Source organism: Podarcis vaucheri, assembly GCF_965113315.1.
Source record: "Podarcis vaucheri genome assembly, chromosome: 12".
Classification (NCBI taxonomy): Eukaryota; Metazoa; Chordata; class Lepidosauria; order Squamata; family Lacertidae; genus Podarcis; species Podarcis vaucheri.
In genome coordinates this window covers 11,729,940-11,750,110 of record NC_138750.1, presented here as the reverse complement: position 1 = coordinate 11,750,110, position 20,171 = coordinate 11,729,940, and the positions used below count along the sequence as shown (strand labels likewise).

Genomic DNA, 20,171 nt, shown 5'->3' with positions numbered 1-20,171 from the left:
TTTGTACAGGGAGATATATGCACTTGTATATTATTTCTGCACTTTAGCTCTCCTGCTGTTGATTTTCACCTCCTTTATTGTTCAGGAGCTTATTGTTATTAGATACATACTCTGTTTTATAGGTGCACCTGAAATAAGTAGGTAATTACAGTGTCTCATAATTTTAAGTTTTTCACAGAGGTTATAGAGTTTATTGTTGGGATATTCTACACAATTTCACATAGCTGCTTAGTATATATTCATTATGGACTATTATGTAGTTGTATAACTTTTAGATATTGGTATTGTATAGAGATTATATTTAGAGTGACTTTTTTTTTTACGTTCTATGTTGTAAACCGCTCTGTGGTTTACTGTAGAAGGTGCGAGGCTATATCTCCACCAGCAGACGTAAATAAGTAACAGTCTTAGGTTGCAATCCTATACTACTTCCCTGTGAGTCAGTTGCATGGAATTCAATGGCATTTACTTTTGAGTAGACATGTACTGAGTTGTGCTGTGAATGTAAGCTAGGTTTGTGGCGCTGGTGGGTCTAGGGATCTTTATGCCTTAATTTTCAGTCAGCATGACTAAAAATCAGATTTATGGCTCTCTGGTGAGGGTTCAAAGTAGATTTAGCTAAAATATTTGCTTATGAGGTGCTGCTGAGTAAATCCTTGGATCTGAAAAGGGTGGGGGAAATGAGACTGTGGGCATTAGACCACTTTTCAGTACCTTGGAGAGCAAGCAGGCCGTGGGAGTATGACTTATGTTGCCACTTGGCACTGAAGATAAAAATGAATGGAAGCCATTGGGCCCCATGGTGGCCCATTGAGAAAGCTTGCTTTGGATAAATTCTGTGTCCCTTATCCAATTTTGCCACTAGACCTATCATCTTCCCCAAGGCCCGATAGGATTCAATATTTTAAACTGAGCCTTCACTTTTCTTTTCCTTTATGTATACAATTCTGTTTTAATAGTGACAGCAAAGGTGAGAATATAAAAAAGGCTGATATGTGTTGGACAGCAGAATGAGTGAATCAGTAAGGTAGCTGTACAGATGTTGATTGGATGTTTATCTGCAACTCATTTATTATGAATATAGTTACTTGAGTATCATTGTTAAAATAACACGGCTAAGGAAAAGTTATTATTTTAAAAGTGGAAATTGATAAAAACTGTTTTAAAAGAAGATATTCTGTCTGACATGAGTGTGCTGTGAGCACATGAAGAATGCCTCGCTATTTGATAACTCTCCTTTGTTTGGTATGAAATAAAAGCTACTGCTGCCGAGAGGACACCTGCACAGCTGAATGTGCAGCAGTATTCAGAGAGAGGAATCCATTCACAAACTCTTTGGAGTGCAAGTATTGTCAAATTTGCCAAAGTCAATTTTTAAGGCTTGGCATTTGGCTGAGCTTTATACAGTGTCCACTACTTCCCATTGTGAACATAAATTGAGCTGGGAAGACTCAAGGCTTTATAGACAATTCCGACTCAAGGCTTTATAGACGATTCCAGTAGCTGATACTTCAAGGTGCAGAATTCTTGTGGCTTCAATTGTTTTCCTGCAAGGGTTCACAAGGGAATGTCATCTCCCAGATAATTACTGTGCTGCAAGAAAAGGATACAAATCCAGATGAAGTATGGGAAATGTCCTTGCTTCTCTTCTTTGCATCTGTTGTGGAAATTGCCATTATAGCATCAGTTAGCTAGGTAACATGCATCTGAAACTGCTGGCATAAAACTACCTTTTTCCTAGTTTGCACCAAGAATGAAAGGAACCGTGTGGAATTCACAACGAGATTCTTTTTGTATTGCCATCAATTGAAAGCAAATTGGTGAAACTGCGATTCCAGTTTATTAATTAAGTGAACTGACCCCGAAGGTTGATGTTGAACTGTTGGAAGTGTCAAACTAATCAAGCAAAGTCAGCAGGGGCACAGCAACCTTGAGGAAAAATGTGTAATAGGCCTTAGAGGCAATAGTCCATAGTCATAGGAACCAATGGAAGGATCAGTCTGTTTTTGGGCTGTGTTGGTTCTGGATGTGTTCATTCATGAATCCATTCCATAACACTGGACCAATAATTGGTCTCACCCTTAATGTGTCTCAGTTTTTAGAGCTGGAAAGGGTTCAGAAAGGGGCAAACAGAATAGTAGAATAACCCCCCCCAGGAAATGTTCCAACGCTGGTACTTTTTAGCTAAAGGAAAAAGCAAGAGGAGACACGACAGAGGTGTATAAAAGTATCCATGAGACAATGGCTAGAGAAAAGTTTTTCTCTGTCACTTATAAATACTTATAAATAAGATAACTTGGGGGCATTGAATGTTGGAAGTTGCAGGGCAGGCAAAACAAAGTGCTTCTTCACATAGTTGACAGAACCACAGGAGGTGCTGATGACCACCAAACTGGATGGCCTTCAAAGAGAAGAAGACAATTTCATGAAGGAGGAGGCTATCAATGGCTACAAGGGCCATGTTCTACCACCACTGTCAAAAGTAGTATACCTCTGAATACCACTTGCTGGAACGGCAAGAGGAGAAGGCTGCTGCGCTCTGATCCTGTTTTGTGGGATTCCACTGCGAGAACACAGTGCAATGCTTGATGGACCTTTGGCTTGATCCAGCAGATTTCTTTAAAACGCCTGTTATTTCTGTACATATTTTTTTCACAAAACATGCACTGTAAAAAAAAGAGGCAACCTTGAAAACACTCATATGGGTAAACACTTTGGTGCATTTTAAAACCTAGAACTATGTAGAAAAATTGAGAGAAGTGCGAAAACCAGAAGATAACTGTGTTCAAGAAACATGAACCAGGTCAGTTTGCTTTAAAGGCCAGGCCAAACAAAACCCTGAAACACCTCATGCCGCAGGTAAGAAACAGCTCAAATATGTCTTTATAGCCAATATTATATGAAGAAATGTTTTTAAAACTCCAAGGAAAATATTTTCTCCTCTCCTGCTGTTAGCTTATTTTCCCCAAGTAGCAAATTAGAAGGTTTGGGGGAAATGGGTGAAGAAAGATGTGAAGGAGGAATAAAATTCTAAAGTTGAACCTCAGTTTATTATATGGAATATGGTTTTGTTTGATGGCTTTCTTTTCATGCTCTCATTGTGATACGTTTCTGTCAGAGACAATGTAGACAGGCAAAGAGTATTTTCTGAGAAAAGTACTTCCCTGAGCAAAGGAGGAGAACTAATTTAGACAGGCTCTACAAAGAGCTCTATGTGGGCAGGCCTTTGCTGGAGTCCAATTAGAGTGAATGGAGTCCTGCTAATCCACCCACATGCTAGCAATTTCAGGATTGCAACCGCAATTCCGTGCCTGTGTTTTATTTTGGTGGGTTGTTGTTTTTTAGCATGGCCGTTTCAATCCACCAGCCTAAGGTCTAGACCTCAATAAGGTTTCAGACTGTATCTGAGCAGCACCACTTTAGATGCATGAGGACTTACACGAATAACTGCTCTTCTGTATACTAAAATAAAAACAATGCCCAGAGTTACATGTTCAGCAGATGGGATTTAGTCTTCCCCCAGAGGTGATAGTTTTCTATATACAGTGGTGCCCCACAAGACGAATGCCTCACAAGATGGAAAACTCGCTAGACGAAAGAGTTTTCCGTTTTGGAGGTGCTTCGCAAAACGAATTTCCTATGGGCTTGCTTCGCAAGACGACAATGTCTTGCGAGTTCCTGCTGGGTTTTTTTCCCCTTCCCCCCTTTTTCTAAGCCGCTAAGCCGCTTATCAGCTGATCCGATCAGCAGATAAGCCGCTAAAAGCCACTAAGAGCCGCTAATAGCGCTAATCCGCTAATCCGTCAATGGGCTTGCTTCGCAAGACGAAAAAACCGCTAGACGAAGAGAATCACAGAACGGATTCTTTTCGTCTTGCGAGGCACCACTGTAGAAGGATTTCCCCCTATGAAGGAGCATTCAATCACATATGTCCCTACTGTCATCTGAAGGAGTACAGCCCAAGACTATATCAGTGAGAAGTAGGATGGATTTTCTTAGCATTTTTGCTTCTCGTGTTGCTGAGCCTTCCTGATACCGCTCTCAATTCCCTTCCTTTGACCAGGCAAACTGTCCCAACTGCATGACTTCCGACTTGTAGCTAAAGCCTTCATAATAGTCACTGCAGTATACCAGCTCTATAAATGGTGCATTTTAAAATGCACACTTAAAAACTAGGAAAATACTGCCCTCATCCTATTATTGTGGTAGCAACAAAATAAATCTGCCATGCTAGTATTTGTCTGTTTGATAAAACAAAGTTTCTGGTATATTTTCTATGCATCTATGAACCCAACAATCTACCCATTTAAATTGGCCAACTCTGTGACATTAGACCATGCAAACATTTTTGTTCCTGACTGTGGAAAACAGTCACACACATTTATATATAGGGTAACACTACAACCAGGTATCTGCAGTAAACAGGAACATGCAAAATGAACTGCATCCTCCACAACTCCTCAGGATATACAGTGGTACCTCAGGTTACATATGCTTCAGGTTACATGCGCTTCAGGTTACAGACTCCGCTAACCCAGAAATAGTGCTTCAGGTTAAGAACTTTGCTTCAGGGTGAGAACAGAAATCGTGCTCTGGCGGTGCAGTGGCAGCAGGAGGCCCCATTAGCTAAAGTGGTGCTTCAGGTTAAGAACAGTTTCAGGTTAAGAATGGACCTCCGGAACAAATTAAGTACTTAACCCGAGGTACCACTGTGGTACGGAAAGGGGGTCTGATTTTTTATGATATGGCATCTGTCAAAGAAAGGTGACAGTATCAAATTCCCAAACATTAATAGTCTTCTGACTTTACCTTTCCTAATCTGAACTTGGTGCTTCATACCAACACTGGACAAATGACTAGCAAAAGAAGAACGAGAAGAAAGAAAGAGAGCTTGACTGCTTGGCCTCCACAAATCTGTCCTGCCATAATTGCTTTATTGTTGCTCCTCATTTGCACACTTGTCACAACTGTTTGCTTAACGTTTCGTATCGTCCATTTATTAGCAGAAAGGAACCATAGATTTCCCTGCCTGTTTTCATTGTGCGGATGAAGTCTACTAAGGAGAACCCATTTGTAAGGGCTGTTCTCTTCCCAAGTCTCAAATGCTTACACTTGACCACATTAATTTCCGTTTTAACCTGGCAACTGATTTATTGACAATGTGGCAAAGCAATTAGCAGGGGACTCAACCTAGTGTTGCTTTGGTGGTAAACAGTATTTAATCTGCCCGTTTCCATTAAGCAAGGCCAATTACACGGTTACATGCTGGAACTCAGCATGGCAGGTATATCAAGTCCCAATGCTTTTATGTTGTTGTGGTAGCACTGCCCTGGGGTATGCTTAATGGGAGTGCCAACACAACCCCGAGCCCAGAGACATCTCTGTGATGCCGATAAGAGTCTGAAAATGTAGCTGTGAAAGGAGAGCCAAAGAATAAAGGGCCGAAGGGACAGAATAAGTATCACAGACAAATGTGTACAACAAAGCTTCAATGGCTGCTTCTTCAAGGCAAAATAACTTCTATAGACAGCAGTTTTCAGCAGCGGTGGGAGAAAGGTGCTTAGACCTCCCACCATCCACTAATTTTATCTACTGCAGCCCCCCCCCCCAACAGTATTCCACATATTCAGGAGGCAAACAAAAGTCCGAAACCCTGCAGGGAGGAAAATGAACTGTGACTAGAGATGGACAAGCATCCAAGATAACCTGAGATTACCTCAGAAACTACTGACGTTCTTTAAAAAAAGAAGAAGAAGACTTCTTCTTATTTTGGAAGAACTCAGGCCATTTTTATAAGCCAGTTCAGGCCTCTTAGAAATGACCTTGTCCCACTAACTCCCTGTCTCTGCCGCCTAACTTCCGAAACTTCCTTACCTTACCTCACCTGACAAGCAACAGCAGGACCAGGAAATCCTGGCCACAGTGGCTTATGCAGTGGCTACTTCAAGACGACATCCCTGCAATGTGCTCTTTGTAGGGCTCCCCTTTTGCTTGCTCCGGAAGCTGAAGTTAGTGCATAATGCTGCAGCGTGGTTGCTGACAGGAGTGAGACCTTGTCAGCATATAACATCCTGGCTCAGAGACCTGCACTGTTTGCCAATTTGCTGCTGAGCTAAGTGTTACTATTAGTATGTGAAGGCCTTTGGTCAGGGTTCAGTCTGATTTTTTTTCTTTCTGTATAAGAACAAGCATTAAAGATGCCTCCTGGCCCGCTCACAGGTCCTTTATAAGACCAGTGGTAACAGTTGGCCCTGGAGAATATTAACCACTCTCAATTTTACCCGTGGACTGCCATCTGTCCAGATTTTAATTTGCTCTGATCTAATTTTAAGATGTACAGTCATACCTCGGGTTGAAGTAGCTTCGGGATAAGTATTTTGGGGTTGCATGCTGCGGTGACTCAGAAGTAACGGAGAGCGTTACTTCCAGGTTTCACCGCTCGCGCATGCACAGACGGTCAAAATGACGTCATGTGCATGCGCAGAAGCGGCAAATCGCGACCCGCGCACGGACAGACATGGGTTGCATTTGCTTCTGGATGCGTTTGCATCCAGAGGTACCACTGTATTTTAATTAATTGATTGCCTGTTTTTATGTTCTTATGTTCTTTGTATACTGTGTTAGTTTTATTTGTACCTCCGGCTGGGGTACAAATAAAACATTGTTATTATTATTAATTTATTATAACAACTTGGTGCCATTTTACTTGCAAGATGGTCTTGCCCCCACTTGCTGTTACAGGTGATGCATAATACTTATTCCACATTTGTAAGAAGTCAATCTCTTGGTGTGGCAAGAGAACTCCCTGCCTATTGACCTTCACTGTACTCATTTTGGCACCTGCTTAGGAAAGCCTATGAAGACACGCAGAATTTTGACATTTGTTTTACTCTGATTTTTAGCTTATTGTTGATTTTAATTATTTTCTGAATGTTTTGAATAATTGTTTTAAACTGCTCTTCACTGATACTTTTATTGTTCCATTCTTTTTTTGCAAACCACTTTGAGGGTTTTTTTACAATCAATCAATACACAAATCTTGTGAAATAAATAAATTCTGCATGATCAATAGATAAGATGCAATCAAGATATAACACCTGGGACACTGAACCACAAATGCGAGGAAAGTAGAAAAACCACAGTTCAATATTATGCTTTTTCACTTTTTGCCCGTTTATGTTCGTTCAATATCCCAGGTGCTGTTTCTTGATTTAATATGATTGGCCTAGGTTTCGTTTTACCTCACTGCAAAAACTCTTCAGGAGTGCCTCATTTCAGAAGATTTACAGATTATAAAATATTTAAGACATTGACTCAGATTTCCCAGAGTTACTTCTATTGACGTCAATAAAGAAAGGGTGATTTTGGCTTGGAAATAGGTTTTCTGCTAGGAAGTAAATAACAGGACAATAAACCTGCCCTCAGAGAGTCATATTAACATACTGAGGTTTGTAAGTAACTATGTTATGCACTTAAAAACATATTTGAACATCCAAATATAAGATCTCATTATTTTTAAAAAAAACACACAAAAAAATCTATCTAATCTTTTTTATAAAGTTTTAATGTACCGCATAGTGTTTTTCATATTTTGTCCCAGCACAGTTTAAGTTGGAGAGGTGGAAACTCTATACAGAGAATGCTCTTTTGAAATCCTAGCACAGAACAACTTCTGGTTTCCTCTCCATCCTCCTGCCTTGCAAAGATACAGTGGACACTTAAGGAATTTTCAGGCACAATCCCTAGATTCTTAAGGCTGAGGGGAGAAGTTGGAGACTAGAAAATTTTACATTTCTAGGACTCAGCATCAAACAACTAGATCTTCCTGTGTTTTTTCAGTTCTGCTTATACTAAGAGACAGGAAGTCTCTGATTGACAGGAAATTTAGGGCTCAACAGAACAAAGGACAGTTGCACTCCAGCAGTGGATTTTAGGTTACAGGAAAAAATGATGATGGGCCGGAGCGGACTTTGGTCTTTCCGATTCCAGTGGTGGCCTGTGCAAGGCCAAAATTTGGTACTCCCCACCTTGTCTTCATTCTGTTCAATTCACTATGTCACAGTTACAATGCCCTCGTGAGTGGGCAATGGTTCACCAAGACTATCAGTCTGGCCTGATATAAAGCAGCTTCCTCTGTTCCTACACGACTCAAATGAACTGAAAATAAATTCACCATTAACTTCTCTCTGTTATGTCTACAGTACGTGCGCCACACAAGGACATCGTAAACATTACTGAAACATGTTTCAATTTGCAACCGCCTGCTGGCTTACTGGGATAATGAGAGGAAAGATCTGCATGGCAGATGGCTCAATGGATGACTGTCTCTCAGCCATCCAGCCCTCTCCATCCCTATATTAATTTCACTGTTGTGAGGGACAACGGAGGTGCTGAAATCTAATCATTTCGACTTTGAAAATCTTCCTTCTTTCAAGAACCCAACCCAACCTGCATGGAAAGTTATTTGGCTTGGAGACGGCATAGAAAGAAAGTCTCTCCTCCCCAGCTTCTTCAGACTCCAGAACCTAAATAGAGACTTGCATCCTTTACACCACTAATGGAGTGCTCCCAGCTTATCCACCCCACCTCTGTCAAAAAAATAATAATGCAAAAGGAGTGTTGGGGAGGATCCCATTCTTGCAACAGAGCAGGACTTGACACATGGCCTGATAGGATTAGAGATTTCTAGATGCAGAAGAAGAGCTATTCTGGACATTTGTTGTTGTTCAGTCGTTTAGTTGTGTCTGACTCTTTGTGACCCCATGGACCATAAAGATGGCTGAGAAAAGCTGGACCATAAAGATGGCTGATCGCCGAAGAATTGATGCTTTTGAATTATGGTGCTGGAGGAGACTCTTGAGAGTCCCATGGACTGCAAGAAGATCAAACCGATCCATTCTGAAGGAAATCAGCCCGGAGTGCTCACTGGAAGGACAGATCCTGAAGATGAGGCTCTAATACTTTGGCCACCTCATGAGAAGATAAGACTCCCTGGAAAATACCCTGATGTTGGCACAAGAAGAAGGGGACGATAGAGGACAAGATGGCTGAATAGTGTTGTCGAAGCTACCAGCATAGCGGTCAACATTTCCCTTTTTTCAAGGGAAATTCCCTTATTCTGAATAGGATTTCCCCTTAAAAGGGGGGGGGGAATTGACAGCTATGATTCTGGATCAGGCCAAAGGCCAGCATTCTGTCCTCTAAGTGGAAAACCAGATGCCTGTAGGAAGCCCTCAACAAGACATGAACACAATAGTCCTCTCTTGCTGTAGGATTTATGTAGCTGACAGCAGAATCCAAACAAGTATTACAAACATCTAGCAATCATCAGGAAAATTAATCAATTTACTCCGGATGGTAGGATCTCCCTCATCTTTGGAGTTGGGGAGTGGAGATAGAATCACAGAATCATAGAGTTGGAAGGGATCATGAGGAACATCTAGTGATACGCATTGCACCCTGTGCACTAAGTTTCACCACTTATAGTTTACAGTTGTCTCACAGTACATCATAGGTTTGGTCCATGGTTGTCAGTAAGGCAAGTGAGGGCAAGTGAGATTGAAAGGAAGGAAGGGAAAAACAAGTACTGTATTTTTTGCTCTCTAAGACTCACTTTTTCCCTCCTAAAAAGTAACGGGAAATGTTTGTGCATCTTATGGAGCGGATGCAGGCTGCGCAGCTATCCCAGAAGCCAGAACAGCAAGAGGGATTGCTGCTTTCACTGTGCAGCGATCCCTCTTGCTGTTCTGGCTTCTGAGATTCAGAATATTTTTTTTCTTGTTTTCCTCCTCCAAAATTTATCTAATTCTGCATAGTCCATGCTCCGTGCCATTCTCAACCCCGTATGCCCATCTGCATGTGCCAAGGGAAAGGTGTGCAAAGGGAAATGCTTCTATACAGATCAGAAAAACACTAAGATGCCATCACTTTCCTTTCCTCTCTCCTGTCCTTGTCTTTTTGCAGTTTTTCTCCTTCATGCTCTTTGGCAGTGTGGCTGAATGTTGATGAGCCAAAGGGCCAGATAAAACTAGGAGATAATGAGCAAATATTTTCCCATTCTTGGTGGCTCTCCTTAACAAGCATTGATTATTTCTTACTCATCTACTCCCCTAATTTTAATGAATGGCCACTCTGACAGGTGCTGAATATTTATGACTGTACTGCATTTGTTAAACCATAATATAAATATTCCGATTAATCTTTCTGCCCAATTGACTTTCAGAATGCAAATGGAATGGAAATGGGGGAGAGATGATTGGATGTCACAAACTGCTTAATTGATAATGGTGACATATCTGGAGCAGCAGTACAGGGAAAGGGAAGAATATTCTGAAAACAGTCATTTGGGAATATTTAAGATAGGAGCGCTGTGGGTTAAAGCCTCAGCGCCTAGGGCTTGCCGATCGAAAGGTCGGCAGTTCGAATCCCCGCGGCGGGGTGCGCTCCCGCTGCTCAGTCCCAGCGCCTGCCAACCTAGCAGTTCGAAAGCACCCCCGGGTGCAAGTAGATAAATAGGTACCGCTCACCAGCGGGAAGGTAAACGGCGTTCCGTGTGCTGCGCTGGCTCGCCAGATGCAGCTTTGTCACGCTGGCCACGTGACCCGGAAGTGTCTCCGGACAGCGCTGGCCCCCGGCCAATAGATGTGAGATGGGCGCACAAACCCCAGAGTCTGTCAAGACTGGCCCGCTCGGGCAGGGGTACCTTTACCTTTACCTTTAAGATAGGAGAACAACAGCAGAGGTCATTGCCAGGGAAACAAAAATCTTGTGCCACAACACTTTCCACAATGTAAAAACCCACGGTTCCTGGCCTATTTTTATTATTGGGAAAGGTAAGCAAAATTTTTAAAGGGAAGTGGTGATTAATTGATTTTTAAATATTTATATGCCACTTTTCTGGGCAAAGATCATGCATAATGACAAGCTCTGAGCATTCTTTAAAAACTAACTTAAAGTTACTCAGAAATGTGAGAGGATTATTTAAACAAAATTACTGATTTTCCACCTACCTGCCTAATTATATATATTGGTTTCTGTTACTCAAAAAGAAATTGATAAGTATAATCTAATTTTCAGAGAGATGAATCAAAATTTTGCTTGATCTAGCTTGGCTTTTTCCATCTGAAACCACATAGAATTTCTAGTCTACCCTGTTATCCCAGGTAATAAAGCAAGAATAACCATTGAGGGCTGTTGATTATGGTGGATCTGTTGACTGGAATTTGGGATAAGTGTCATGCGCTCTTGAGGGCTGCAGCTCATCTGTGAATCTGGTTTTAACAAACCTCTGCCTGCTCACCCAGCTGGGTTGAGCAATTTCCTTTTGACAGGTGAATAAAACATCATTAATTTATTTCATTCTTGCTGTCAAGGCAAGAGTGTTGGCGAATATAGCAGGCTTTGTGTCTGGGCTGTTTACATTTCATGACAATTTTGCTGTGCTAAATTAAACCCATACTAGCAGTGAGCGGAGCAGCGTTGGAAATGACCCTCTCTGTCTGAAGCTTCTCACGAGCCTAATAATCTTGTTATCTCTGCTAGCAAGCAGCTGCAGTAAATTTGATCTAGGACATAATTTGACCAATAGACACTTGAATCCTAAAAAGTTATGCTTCATATAAATTTGACAAAAACTGACCCCCGAGTCCAATTTTGCCATTCCTGTTTGAACAAAAATCCCACAGTAATACTATGGTTGGAGAAAAAATTGAGGTGGGTCTGTTTCACCTGGCTCTTTGTATGGCCTCTATAAAACCCCTGTCTCCATAAGGGCCTCTCACCATCTTGCAAACATGTTCCTGAAAACTACAAAAAAATAAAAAAAATAAAAATGGCCCCACTCTATATTGCAATATTTTCCCTTCAGTTAACTTTTAGAAAAGTAATACATGTTCTCATTTCTGTAAATCTTAATGAACTGTATTGCACCTTGCATTTCTGGAAGTTCTTAGTTTAACTCGACTAAAACGGCTAGTTAAAATGAACTACTTTCTCAGTTGTTTCATTTTAATTACGCCGATAATTCATACCCTTCCCTCCCACTTAATTCTATTCTACCTCATATCTAAAAGCATTCTTCATTTCAAAAAGAGGAATAAACTTTTAGTTTGGTAAACTGTGGAATGAGGGATGTGACATGCTGAAGAATCAACTCATTAAGCTTTAATGCTACTAATGCTCTTAACACTAATTACCCGTTCATTAAGTTGATTGTCTTAGCAGAAAATCTGCGTCCACTTCTCTGCTGGTTCATCACATTAATTTGCATGTTCTAAGCAAGAGAGAAACAACAAAAATTAACAAAGTTAATTCTAAAAGACTTGAGAGGATATGACACTGTTAAAATTATTTATTGGTGGGAAGTTACTTAATGCTTCACTGCTGCTCTGAATGTTGCCATTTCATATCATGTCTTGAAAGACAGATGTATCACGCTACTCAAGTAATCAAATTTATTAATATGAGGACATTGCGTCCAGGGAATTTGAATGTGCAGAAAGATGCATTTAAGTCCATCAACTACTTGTGGAAGAATAAACAAAAGATTGATAGTTACACTGGGATACAGGGTCCAGGTAACATTGCAAAAAGGTCTCTAAATAGGAGATAGTATTTCTTATCCATAGCTGCTCTTGTACATAGTTTTCATGCCAGATTTATTGAGATTTTCCATTGACACATATATTTCACATAGGAATCAGCTCCCAATGAGCTGATTGCCTGGTGTAAATATTCCAAGGTCTCACTGACTTCAATGAAAGAGTTGTACAATCCAGAACAATCAAATGTGTGGCTTGGGGCATATACAATATTACAAAAACAGCAAAGCTTTAAATGGCAGCCGCCATCCCCTCCATAATGCGCGATACAGCTTCTTCCATCTTTCTCAGGTGCAATTACACTGTTTGTTTGCCCAGCCGCCAGTGATGTGGAGTAGAGATGGGCGATTGTGCAGCATAATAGTGTTAGGAGGGGAATAGGGAAAATTTCCACCATGTTTCAGTGGCAACTCCAAATGATGCTGTCAAATAACTCTGAAAATTAAGCACATTGGGCTTGATTCATTCATTGCACTTAATTTCCATTGAAATCAAAGGAATTTAACCCAGCTATGACTAACTTTTTAGACTGATTTCAGTGGGAACTAAAGGCAACAAACTTAGTCCAGATCCAACCCATTATACCAGCCCACTTTAAAGATAATAATTGCAAATTATCTGAAAAGTGAGTTTCAGCTGAAGAAAGACGCCAAAGATTAGGTGCAGGACCCAAAATTAAGCATTTGGAGGTCCCGCTGATTTCACAGAAAGAGACAGCTTCCAGTTGAATTAATTGGAGTTTAAGTTTGGCTGGACTCTGGAATATATTTCTAGCTCCAATTCGTATTTGTTACTATACTTTTGAATACTTTCAAATTGCTATGCCCCTCATTGCCCAGTCTGTGTAACTACCCCCCACTTTATGTAAAACTTACAAAGTACTTAATTAGCTATTAACTCTGGAAGAGAAATAGTGTCCAATGGGAAGGTAACTTATAATTATATAGTGTTATGATCAATTAGTTTCGCCACAGAGTGTGTGTGTGTTGGGAAGGTTGCTCAACACCTGCCCTTGGAAGACTGACAATTGACCATCCATCATGATGTAAGGAGCATATCCCTGAAAGCCATATGGCCAGGTTAACAGCGGAAAGTCTATGTCTACGAGCACATAATTAATGAGTGCAGATAATTATTATCTGTTCTGTAGAGATGAGATTATGTAATACTGAAAGAAGATGCAGTCCAACTCATTTGCAGGAAAATGGGAATGATGATATTCCTTATCTACAGACGTCTGATTGTGGCTTAGAGAAGAAGATTAGATGTTAACACAAGTTCAGAATTACTGGTTTTTAGCATCAAATGGCATGCGTCTGAATTCAGCAAAGCCTGTAATAAGTTTACAATGCATAATGCTGTATTTGATAAATGAGAGCATTCATACTAACACTAATAGTATCTTATTTTTGTGTGTTGATAAGATCAACTTTTCACTGATATAGTTTTATCTTAATCTCTTCCCCATCTAATTTTAGATTTATCTCCCACCATGTGCAATTTCATCCAGATCTTGAATATTAGATAATAATCCAAATATTTATATATATATACACACATCCCACCTGTGGGAGAGGCTAATCACAGATTTCTCATCTGTGAGAGACATGAGAGAAATTTGGAAACTAAGCCCACCCACAGGCTAGGCTGAGCAAAAGAGCTGGTAAACACATCTTGGGGTGGAAAAAGAGTTGGTAAGCATAGGCTCCTCTTTCTCCTCCCATCAATTCATGGCCTGTACATTTTCATTTATCAGCGTAGGGATAGAAGACTTAAAATAGATGCAAGAGACCTTGCACAATTTCCGGCTAAGCTTTTCTATGATATTACCTTGGATTAAAAACTCATAAAAATGAGATGGTGGGGACAGGGAGAAATACTGACCAGATGGCAGCTCTCATTTTCAGGTTTTGCCACTCTACTCTGACAGGATTGTGCTGCTTTGTGGTGAGATTCATTCGAGTTGAATTGGCTGTTTTTAGAAAGAAGAACCAGCTAAATTGCTGAGGTGTAGAAATTTCTACTCATATCATAATTACAGGTGGGCAGTGGAGTGTGTAATTAGTAATTTAGGTAAAGAAGGATGTTTCGAGAGCAAGCAACAGTGATTTCCCTCTGCTAGTTTTTGTTGCCCTGAAAAAGCCTTTTGAAATATTGTAACAACAAAAATTAAATATGTGAGGCTGCCCTTTTATGGGTGTTCTGTAGGTATGTTTTAATCATTGTATTTTAATTGTTGGCTTTTTCATGGTTTTATTAATATTTTGCTTTGCTTTGTTTTGTTTTTTAAAAAAGCAACCAGTGTTTTCATTGAAAAGGAAAGTGTTCCCACACTATAGTATATGGAAAGGAAAAGAGTAACAAGCAAAAACAGGAGAACTGAAACATGGTTGGAAATATACAGCATTCATATATCATTATGATGTGCTTTATCCCACTAGATGGGCATTACACCACACTCCTATGTATCATTGTACACCTCCCTAATCGCCAATCGCCAGGGGTTCCAGGCACTTGCCCAGGGTTTGGTTTCTTCGCAATCAGGGATGGCAAAGACTGTGGTGTATTTAAGATATATGGTTCATTTACACATATATACAACCAGAGCCTATGATGGAAGGGGTCACAGCATTAACACCCCAAGAGGGTCTTCCTTATCCCATGCCTGCAGTCTTGTATTCAAGCAGAAATCAAGCATGTCTCTCTCTCTCTCTCTCTCTCTCTCTCTCTCTCTCTCTCTCTCTCTCTGGCTTCTACCTCCTTCGAGCTTCTAGCTCCTACCTCAACTCTGGCCCTTCTCTTTCTAACTACCAGCAAATTGAGAGAGACATTTGGTACAGAGCCACAACCGTTGTTGCCTTGTTACCTTGTCAACCAGTATCTGGGCCTCACCAGGAAGTTGGCCTGGCTATGCCCTGATTTTGAATCCTTGCTTAAATTTTAACACTTGCTGGATCCAGGAATTCAAGGGATCTTAGCATACAGCCTACCGCCTGCCCACAACTCATAACAGTGTTAAGTATGATTGTTTAATTGCACACTGAAATGGAAAAGGCATGTATGTTTATTGCTGAAAGGGTTTAACATTGGGAAAGATCTATTGAAGCACACTGAAGCTTTTGATAAGTTTATGAGTTGACAATTAACCGTGGCTGTTTTTAAAAAAATATATAGTAACCCAATATATAGCAACTACAAAAAAGATAGAAAGGGATACACACATACACACACACCCCGGACAGATCAATCTAGTTAAGTTTGCCAAAATTCAATCTGTGATTTCGGTAGTTGCCATTCTTCAGGATTATCAGTAAAGTATTTTATAAAAGGATGATGACAATTAACTGTTGATGTTCTCTGCTATCTTACACATTAGTGTTTAACCTTAGATCATCTGATTAAGTGAGAAAAAATATAAATGAGGGTAAACTCCCCCAATTTTTTTTTGAATTGGTTGAAAACTTTGGTTTAATAGATACCTGGAGGTGGAAACACCCAATTACAAAACAGTTCACCTTTTTCTCGGAACCTCACCAAAGCTCGAGTCGGATAGACTATGTTTGGGTTTCTAAAGAACTGGTTTCCAGAGTAAATAAAATTGAGATCACAAACTCTATTGGACCACAATTTGATTTATCTGGAATTAAAAGGTAGAGAACAATCCTCATTTAGATGGAGGATGAATGACACTTTATTTGAGAACCCAAAAATAGTAGCGAAAGCGAAAGAGACAATTAAGGATTATTTTGAATGGAATTTACATAAAGAAACCAGTCTGGACACTGTATGGGACGCGAGTAAAGCTGTCATGAGAGGTTTCCTAATCCAGCAAAATAGCCATAAAAAGAAAGAAAGAGAAAGAAAAAAAGAAGAAATTCTGGATCAACTCATGGAAAATGAGAAAAAAATGATAATAAAACCTAAAGATGAACACATTAAACAGACTATCAAATTGCTAAAAACTCAGTATTCCATGTTGGTGAATCAAGAAGTGGAATGGAAAGTAAAGTTAATGAGACAAAAAAAATTTGAATCGGCAAATAAAACTGGGAAGCTTCTGGTATGGCAGCTGAGAAAATGTCAAAGTCAAAATTTAATTAATAAATTCAGGATAGGGGAACAGCTGATGGAAGATCCAAAAGAAATAAGAAGAGCCTTTCAAGGATTCTATAAGGAACTTTACAGGAAAGAAAAAGAAGATATAAAAAAGATAGAAAGATATTTGGAAATTTATAAAGGAAAACAGATATCATTGGAGGAAAGAGAACAATTAAATGCCCCAATAACTAATCAAGAAATCCAAAAGTCAATAAAGAAGATGAAACAAGGCAAAGCCCCAGGACCGGATGGGTTAACCTCTAAGTATTATAAATCACTTGGTGAGCAGCTAGTACCGGTTCTAGGGGAAGTAATGAATGCTATTTTACAAGGAAAAGGGAAAATACCAAACACCAAACTCCTGGAAGGAGGCTTACATAACGTTGATCCCCAAACAAGATACGGACCATCAGAGTGTTAAAAATTTCAGACCGATATCATTATTAAACAATGACTATAAACTTTTGTGGATATCTTGGCCAACAGATTGAAGACAATATTAAATGATTTAATTCATGAAGACCAGGGAGGTTTCTTGCCAGGTAGGCAATTTCAGGATAATGTGAGACATATTATTAATATATTGGAATACCTGGAAGTAAGAAATGATAAGCCAGCCATACTGATGTTCATCGATGCTGAAAAAGCATTTAATAATGTATCCTGGTCATTTATGAAGAAGAGTATAGAAAAGATGGGGATCTGTGGCACCTTTTTAAGAGGAATTGAGGAAATTTACTCAGAGCAGAAAGCAAAATTAATTGTGAACAACACCTTAACAGACTCATTTGACATTACAAAGGGTACCAGACAAGGCTGCCCACTATCTCCGCTGCTTTTTATCAGTGTATTAGAAGTACTAATAAATTGCCTGAGAGGAAGAACAGAGATAAAAGGGGTCAAAATAGGCACCAAAGAATTCAAACTTAAGGCCTACGTGGATGACTTAGTATTATCCTTAGAAGAACCTCAAGAAAGTGTAAAAATAACATTGGAAGAAATGGGAAAATTTGGGCAACTGGCAGGATTTAAATTGAATAAGACAAAGACGAAAATGTTAGGCAAAAATTTAGAAAAAAGTGAAGTAGAAAGGTTAGAACAAGAAACTGAAATCAAGGTGGTCAAAAAAGTTAAATATTTGGGAATTTGGAAAATTGACAGGATGGTTGCAATACCATCAAGTCAATGATGTTTTTAAAGAGGACAAAAAATTAGGATTTGAAGATCGAAATTTCAAATAAACATTATAGAAAGTAAGTCTAAACTACTTTCAAAAATGTATAATCTCCTATTAGAATGGAATACAAAAGACGAACTTATAAAAGAGGCTATGATAAAATGGGCTATTGATCTAGGACACAACATAGACTATGATGTATGGGCCAAACTCTGGAATGAGAGTATAAAATTCACTGCTTGTTCTGCCTTAAAAGAGAATGTTATGAAAATGGTCTATCGTTGGTATCTTACTCCCACCAAATTGGCAAAAATGTACAGAACTAGTAGTAAAACTTGCTGGAAATGCAAGGAAAAGGATGGCGACTTCTATCATATGTGGTGGTCATGTAATAAATTAAAAGAGTTCTGGGAATCGATTTATAACAAGTTAAAAAAGATGTTTAAGTATAGCTTTCCCAAAAAGCCGGAAGAATTCTTGCTAGGTTTGGTGGGAGAAGATATTAAGAAGACTGATCAAAGATTATATCTGTATGCAACAACAGCAGCTAGAGTTCTGATAGCTCAAAAGTGGAAGCAACAGGAGATGCCGACAATAGGAGAATGGCAGATAAAGCTGGTTGAATACGCTGAGATGGCTAAATTGACACACAGAATTTGCAATCAGGAGGAGACAAAGTACCAAAAAGAATGGTGTAAATTTTTGATTTATATAAGTGAGAACTGTACAAATTTGAAAACTTTGGCAGGATTGAAGTAAATCTTATGTCATGTTGTAATATCTAATCAAAGAAACTGTGAACTATAGAATAGAATAGGAAAACTGATGGAAGGGAAGGACGGAAGTCAACAGCTCTACGGAGCATAAAGTAGGATATATGTAATAAGATTTGATGTTTTATTGGTGTTGGTGGGTGATCTTAAATCTCAATAAAAATTATTTTTTTAAAAAAGATCATCTGATTGAGGTATTCAGTTGCAAATCTCCATTGTGAAAGGGAGTTGCCTTATCTTTTGTTCTCAGGTGAGAGAAGGATGTGATAATGAAGCCTCTCCAATAGCTTCATAGCCTTAGGCTGGATGTAAGTTATGGGAGAGGTAGAGCTTTGATTTTTGCTCTGATTGTTATTATGTTATATATTTAAGAAGAAGAACCTATGCTTGAATATGCATTTGCTTTATTCAACTTTCTGGGTGTATGGTTAATGTTTTAGTACCTATTTTGAAGAAGTTCTGGTTAGCAAAGCTCTGAATCATAATAATTATGGGTCTGGACAATTTTTATTCCAAAAGGAGCCAGCTTTGAGGCATCCAATTGCGTCATGCTGTGCAATATTAATATCTGCAATAAACAGTATGTTCACTCAGAACATACAGAGAATGTATGCTTTGGATTATAGCCTATCGATGCTTACAGTAGTGCCTCGCAAGACGAAAAGAATCCGTTCTGTGATTCTCTTCGTCTAGCGGTTTTTTCGTCTTGCGAAGCAAGCCCATTGACGGATTAGCGGATTAGCGCTATTAGCGGCTTTTAGCGGCTTATCAGTTTATCGGATCAGCTGATAAGCGGCTTAGCGGCTTAGAAAAGGGGGGAGGGGGGAAAGCCCGCAGGAACTCGCAAGACATTTTCGTCTTGCGAAGCAAGCCCATAGGAGATTCATTTTGCGAAGCATTCGTCTTGCGGGGCACCACTGTACTTAGGACGAAGTGTCACTGAAGTCAACAGTCCTTACTTGTGAGTATACATATATAAGATTGCACGGCACATTTTCAAACACTGTCAATAAGCATAACTGGCCACGATACATTTTTTTCAGAAGGAAAACATAGATGAATGCATGCCAAACGTTTCCTTCTCTGAACGAGTCCAAATCATTTCACATTAGAGTTTGTTCTGTTTGGCTTATCCATTCAAACCAAGGATCACATTTACCTACACTTACCATTGTTCTGTTCTTGAATGCTTCCCAGAACAATGGGGACCCTGGAAGGGTGGCATTGAAATGAAATAAATAAAGAAGGCATCCATTGCTTAGGCTCAATGGAGATGCTTGAAAAGTACAAGGACACCAGCTTTCTCCTCTTACATAATGGGCCATTAGCTAGCTTTGTAGTACACTTTGTACCCAATTGCAGATGGGTGTCCTCAACAACAGAACCACAAGACCCACGTTCATCTTCACTGAAGAGACAGAAGAGACAGGCAAGAAAGGTGGGGGTGTCTTGCTACAGCTGGAATGTGCAACTGCACAGCCAAAAATGCCAGGAAGAATCATCGTTTCCAAATCAGAAAAAGGT

At 39.7% G+C, this 20,171-nt stretch overlaps 1 protein-coding gene across 11 annotated transcripts in view; it reads right to left on the bottom strand.

Annotated features, from left to right (window-relative positions):
* Window positions 1-20,171, bottom strand: part of LOC309515241 (uncharacterized protein) — an 88,984-nt gene that overhangs the window by 64,986 nt on the left and 3,827 nt on the right. For 10 of the 11 annotated variants that reach the window (XR_014212345.1, XR_014212346.1, XR_014212347.1 and 7 more), the window contains exon 2: window positions 12,195-12,271. The gene's annotated coding sequence lies outside the window, so the exon portion shown is untranslated. Of the gene's footprint in view, window positions 1-12,194; window positions 12,272-14,483; window positions 14,572-20,171 lie in introns of those variants that run through there. The other variant, XM_082192946.1, reaches the window with a different exon arrangement.